The sequence below is a fragment of the Meriones unguiculatus genome, chromosome 6 (genome assembly GCF_030254825.1).
Source record: "Meriones unguiculatus strain TT.TT164.6M chromosome 6, Bangor_MerUng_6.1, whole genome shotgun sequence".
NCBI classification, from domain to species: domain Eukaryota; kingdom Metazoa; phylum Chordata; class Mammalia; order Rodentia; family Muridae; genus Meriones; species Meriones unguiculatus.
In genome coordinates this window covers 13,865,807-13,872,484 of record NC_083354.1, presented here as the reverse complement: position 1 = coordinate 13,872,484, position 6,678 = coordinate 13,865,807, and positions in this window count along the sequence as shown.

The window sequence follows — 6,678 nt, the reverse complement described above, 5'->3', positions numbered from 1 at the left end:
TAGCTGACAACTATTTCTGCTCTCTGTCATTCTACCCTGACCCCCTTCCACATCCATTAATATGGAAGTGTTGGTCGTTTTCTTAGGGGTCTTGTGTTGCCCAGCCTTTTCTTCAGCCTTGGGCTCAAGTAATATACTTGAGGATTCTGAGTAGCTGAATGCCTCTATACTTGGCAACACAGTGATTTCTAAAATGTGAGTATCATAAAACCTAGATTTGGGGTGAAATGGTACAGATGGGTCCGGGCCATAAACATTGCTTTCCACCACCATGTGCTTCACCGTGCTCAGGATGAAAATAAGAAGGGCTGGGACCCTTTGGGTGCAATAGTGGCACATAAACCTTGGTAACCAACAGCTCTCTAAATTGGTCTTATGACACTGAACGAGGGATACAGTGCCTGGTACTAGAAATCTAGCTAATTATAAAGTGCTAGTGAAATTGTGGTGGTTAATTAGAGAATCTACAGCTACTAGTTTGCTAAACCTAATTCTGAACAACAATCAGTAAACATTTGTCAATGTGTAGTCTTTCACCCTCAAGAAAAAAAAAAAAGTGGTGGGAATGTAGCTGAATGGTATAGCTCTTGACCAGCAGGCACAGGCCCTGGTTTAATTCCCATTACTGCCCCAAACAAAAACCCCGACAACTGAAACTATGAACCAAAGCAAATGTAACTCTTAATTGTTCGCTCGAGTATTTTGTCACACAAGGAACTGATTGCCTTAGTTTTGTTTCCTATTGCTGTAATGATAAAATGCCTTGACAAAAATCAATTTAAAGAAGAAAGCATTTATTCTAGCTCACAGTTCCAGGTTACACGCCATCATTGTGAAGTGAGTAGCAAGAGCTTGAGCCAGTTCAGAAGCAGGAAGGAACAAATCATTGCATGCACCTTGTGCTTAACTTAATTTCTTCCCTTAGATCGGGATTAGCACCCTGCCGAGGGAATGGTGCCACTCACAGTGGGTGGGTGCTCCCACCTCAATATAACTAAGCTAATCCTCACCGATGTGCCCACAGGTGTGCCAACCTATTCTGAACACATCTTTAAGACTCCCTTCCTAGGTAATGCTAGATTGTGTCAAGTTGATAAAATTAAGCACTAATAACGCTTTTAAAACCCACAGCTAATTTCAGACCCACTTCATTAGACACTGGTTCAGAACTTACCTGTTTTTCTTCGTTGTGTTAGTTTAACTTCTAACTTCCTCAAAAGGTAGTTTATTTTATTACTGTGTCCCTAGCTTATAAGGCTGGCCTGTACATAATCAAATAGAGGAGTGACGGCTGAGTGTGCTGTTAATCCCAGCACTTAGAGAGCAAAGATGAGTGGATCTTTGAGTTCAAAGCCAGCCTGGTCTACATAGCAAGTTCCAGGCCAGTGAAGGGATGAGACCCTGTCTCAGACCACCCCTCCCCCCCACATTTGAATAAGAATAGTGATAGAGTATCGGGATGAAAATGTAAGTGGGGGGGTCCAGATTACAGAAAAATGTAGTGAGATACCTGATTGTGGATTTAGGCCCTTTCTCTGTGAGGGCATGCCAAATAATTCTGTTCTCATAGACCTCAGGCTTCCCTGAAATTGCGCTACGCAGTCTCCCATGACAGGGGCACATGATCTAGTTTTTGGTTACAACCTTGCAGGTATTCTGTATCTGATCAAAACTACTCACTGCCCCATCATCTCAATAGGTTACTCAGTTGGGCTGCGTAAGGCATGGTGAGCTCATGCTCTTGCATAGTGTCTATGAATGCTGGGATCTCTAACCACTCTGCGTGTAGATTATCAGTTACTGACCTGCTGCACTAATGACCATTATAGAGCATCCAGATAGTTAATTGTACACCACTAACCTGTCATATTTTCCTCAGCCACCTTGATAACAATATTATGAGAAACAGTATTACCATGACTTCTTGCTAAAAGACAATTTTTTAAAAATTCACCAGTGCTATGGATTATAAGACTACTACTGCCGGGTGGTGGCACCCGCCTTTACTCCCACCGCTTGGGAGGCAGAGGCAAAGGGATCTCTTTGAGATAGAGGCCAGCCTGGTCTACAGAGTGAGTTTCAGGACAGCCGAAACTACTCACAGAGAAACCCTGTCTACACAATCAAAAACGAACAAAGACCACTACTGATTGACTTGAATGCACTGCATTCTACTGCATGAGTTGCCAGCCATGCTCACTTCAGAGGAGCGTGTGTAATAGTGTTATTATTTGTTCTGTAGTGTGTTCATATGTAAGCTGGAGGGTTGAAGGCATGTGGCTTAGCCGTAAAGCGCTAGCACCTTTGAGGCCCTGAATTCAAGTCCCACGATTCTAAAAAGAAACGGAAAACTCCAGGTGAGCTTTGAAGAGCTGCTTTTCCCGGTTGTTCCACGTGTTGGTACATGTAAGGCTGCTTTGTTGGGAAATTGCTGTTGAACCACGGTGTGCTTCATTCCCATTCTACAAGTGTCCACAGCAAAAGGAGGGGCAGGTTTTCATGTGAAGACAGCCTTGTGAAGCGTAGTGCACAGTGCAAAGGGCAGGGCCTGTGGAAAGGCTTATTGATTTGGGAGTTTGTGTCAGTTGTCATTTGGAGAGCACCATTTCCATAGAGAAGGAGGTAAAGGGCTATAAGAAGAGTAACAGGTAATTTAAGATAAATTAACAACGAGGGGAGCAATCCTTTTGAGAGACTCTGACTTATAAGATTCCAGTTTGGATTATTTGTTTTTTTGTAGCTAAATGTTTGGAAAGTCTTGAAGATAGTCATTGTGTTAGGGGTTTCCCTGTTCCTATGCCTGAGATAATCAGCTTATAGAGATGAAAGGTTCATTTGGGCTCATAAGTTTGGAGGTTTCAGGTCATCGTCATTCGCCCCATGGCTTTGAGGTCTGTGGGGAAGCAGCACATCATGACAAGGATCTTGTGGCAAAGCAAAAGCCGTTCCCTGCACAGTGGGGTGAGGTCTTGGGACCCACAGTCTTCTTTATGGCATGCCTCTGATGATATAAAATTTCCTACAAAGGCTTCAGTTTTCAGCATCTCCAATAGCCAAGCAAGCTGGGGACCAGCCCTCTTAATTCGTGATCTCTAGATTTAAACTGTCAGTCATGGACAAAACAAAAAGTGAAAAAGAGATACCCTTTTGATTTGACCTGCCGGGTAGTGGTAGGGACTATTAGAGTGTTGCCTCCTTGGTCAGAAACTATCTGCTTGGAAATAGGTACGTGTTAATCCCATTAGAATTTACACTCTCACCCATTTTTTTAAAAAGTGAAGAAAGCAAACATTCAGGAGAGGCAAGAACTGAGGTGGAGATCACGCTCGTCAGCAGGTGAGTCACTAGAGGTGGGATGGGGAGGGGAACACTGAGAGGGCCTCCTAATGACAGTTGTGTTCAGAAAGGGATACTATGCTAATCCCTGAGAAGTGTGCTCATGGCTCAGCCAGGTCTTGAAATGTATACGTATGTTTGTTCATTAACAATGATCCAGAAAGAGTCCAGGTTTTAAAGCCGTTTCTTTAAGGTAATTGTTTAAATTTGGATTTAATTTTAAAAGTTGGGGGTGGAGAGAGAAAGTTCCCAGTGAAACAAATGCCGTCTATCAGGGAGCACAATTGTAAGTTGATAAAAGAGAAAAATGATGTGGGAAGAATGATAGAAGTAACATTTGGCTATTAGTCCAATTCTCCTTTCTCTTTCTTCTCCTCCTCATTTTTCCTTGACCTCTTTCTCCTCCTCTGACTGGATCTTACTCAAGCAACCCACTCACTCAGCTCTGAATCTGAGATCTCCCTGTCTCAGCTTTCTAAGCTCTGAGATTGCCAGCTGTGGAATCCCAGCCCTCAAGAGGCAAAGGCAAGTGGTGGCCCCCAAGTTGAAGTAAGCCATGCCTACACAGTGAGACCTTTCCTCAAAATTAGTTAATTAATTGAATTTTTAAAACTCCAGAAGCGGCAGGAGAGCTCAGTAAGTAAAGGTGCTCGCCCTTCAGGTGCTCACCCTTCAGGCTTGCCAACCCAAGTTTGATCTCCAGTAAAAGTAGAGAGCAAGACATGACTCCATGAAAGTCCCACCCCCTGCATGCAGACCACAGCGCACACACACCCCAACACTAATAGTAATAAATTATACAAGCAGACCAAATAAGGTCTGAGACTGCAGTTGTGCACAGCCATGTCTGGATTCTCACTGCCTTTGATTCTTTTATAATCTTCCTTGCTATGCTCAGTGATGGAATTTCACCTTTTTTCTGAATAATCAATTTCACTTACTGTGGATAGTATTTCTTGACTCTTTCCTGTGTATATAGCAAAGTTAACATTTTTTGAGACAGTTTTATGTATCCCATGTATGCTGAGGTTTACCTTGAACTTGCTATGTAGCCTAAGATGACCATGAAGTGTATTTGTGTGCCTGTGTGTGTATATGTGCATACGGAGGCCAAAAGTCAACATGAGTGTCACCTATTTTTTGAGGACGAGTCTCTCTCTGAATCTGGAGTTTATCAGCTGGCTAGACCAGGTGGCCAGTGAGCTCCCAGGATCTGTGTATCGCTGCCGATTCCTCCCCAACCCAGCACAAGAGCAACAAACACACGCGACCAGACCTGGTTTTTCATGTGTGCTCCAGATCCAAACTCAGGTCCTCATGCTTGTGAGCAGATGCTTTATGACTGAGCCATCCTCCTAACCTCATTCTGAACAGAATTCAGATCCTTCCTGCCTTCTCCCAGGTGTTTTACCACACCTGGGAATGTGGTGCTGTGGATCATACTCAAGACTTCGTGCATGCTACAAAAACACTTATCTACTGAACTGTAGCCCTGTTTACTTTTTTATGGAACAGGGTTTTGTTATATTTCAGGCTGACCTAGAATTTATTATGTAGCTCAGGCTGGTTTCAAACTTCCAGCCATCCCCGCTGCCTTAGCTTCTTTGTTGATTGTACAAGCCACATACCCAATTCACAAACAAATCTTTATTTTCCCCTCTGACTCTCTTCTCTTTCTCAGTTTTTGTTATCTGTTTTTATAGTTCCATTATCACAGGTAGCAAAGCTTGCATTATATTCTCTAATCACTAGCAGTTTTTCCAACTCTGTAGTTTGATATGGTTCACTGCAGATCACAGACAGCATTTGCTTTTGAGCCTTTGTATTTTTATTTTATTTAACTTAGGTTTTTTTTTTTTTTTTTTTTTTTTTTTTTTTCTGGACAGTGTTTCTCTGTAACCCTGGTGTCCTGGGACTCTCTCCTGTAGACCAGGGTGGTATCAAACACACAGAGATCTACCTGCCTCTGCCTCCCAAGTGCTGGGATTAAAGACATGTGCTACGATGGCCCAGATCTTGTGAGCCTTTTTTTTTTCCTGTGCATTTTTCAGTGTTTTTCTTTCTTTGTATTTTTGGTCTAGATCATAGCTAGAATTATTTTAGTTTCGTGCATATTAAAATAAAATAAAATCTTTTTGTTCCAGAAAACTCACCCCTGGAGGTTTCTCCCTTGCTTCCAAATTTGCTTCTTCCTTATCCTGTTGTCCAGCTGTCATCTCAGAGTTGGATGCTACCCTAGGTGGAATGCACCAGTTTCTAGATTCCATGGATGCCAGCCATTGCCTGGGCTTTTTCAGCATTTATTATTATTATTATTAAAACAAAAACATTGAGGGGCTGGAGACACAGCTCAGCAGTTAATAGCCCTTGCTGCTCTTCCAGAAAGTCCAAGTTTGGTTCCCAGAACCCATGTTGGGAGGCTTACAACTGCTTGTAACTCCAATCTAGGGGGACTGACACCTTCTTCTGGCTCTTCCTGGCTTCCTCAGACACCAGCACCCACATCTGGAGTTTATCAGCTGGCTAGACCAGGTGGCCAGTGAGCTCCCAGGATCTGTGTATCGCTGCCGATTCCTCCCCAACCCAGCACAAGAGCAACAAACACACGCGACCAGACCTGGTTTTTCATGTGTGCTCCAGATCCAAACTCAGGTCCTCATGCTTGTGAGCAGATGCTTTATGACTGAGCCATCCTCACACACAGTACACACACACGCATACACACACACAAATGAATCTTAAAAACATTCGAGTTCTATGTATAGTAAATATCTTTCCCTAGCCTAGTTTTCTTACCTAGTTTCCTGTTCTTTTATTTATGGTTGTGAGCCTGGCCTTTAACAGCCGAGCCATCTCTCTAGCCCTAGTTTCCTGTTCTCACACTTACTGTAGCACTAACTCATCTGTAAGGAACTGTGTTCCCCTCCCCCATGTTGTGATCATTCTTTCATCCTGAGACACAATCAGTTTCCATGTAACACTGTTTTACACTTAATCACAACACACTGAAGAAACTTCCCTCAGCTGGCCTCACAGTGAGAAGGCTTATTAGTTTGTTCCAGCAGTTGGCCCGATGCCTGGCCATAGTGAGGTAAATACCTCTAGGTATTTTCTGAAAGAAACTGTACCCGCTTCCATTCAGTCTTGCCGTATCCCTCTAAATGGTCACAGTTCTTAATCACAAGTACGCAATTCTGAGTAATTTTAGCAGTGAAAAGGGTTCATCAACAGCTGTAAATCAGCTTACTTACAAAACTATAAGACCTGAGACCCAGGCTTAAGGTCAGCCTAGGACCAGCCCCATAAGCATTCTTCAGCAGCTGCTTGCCTGGCTGCTGTACC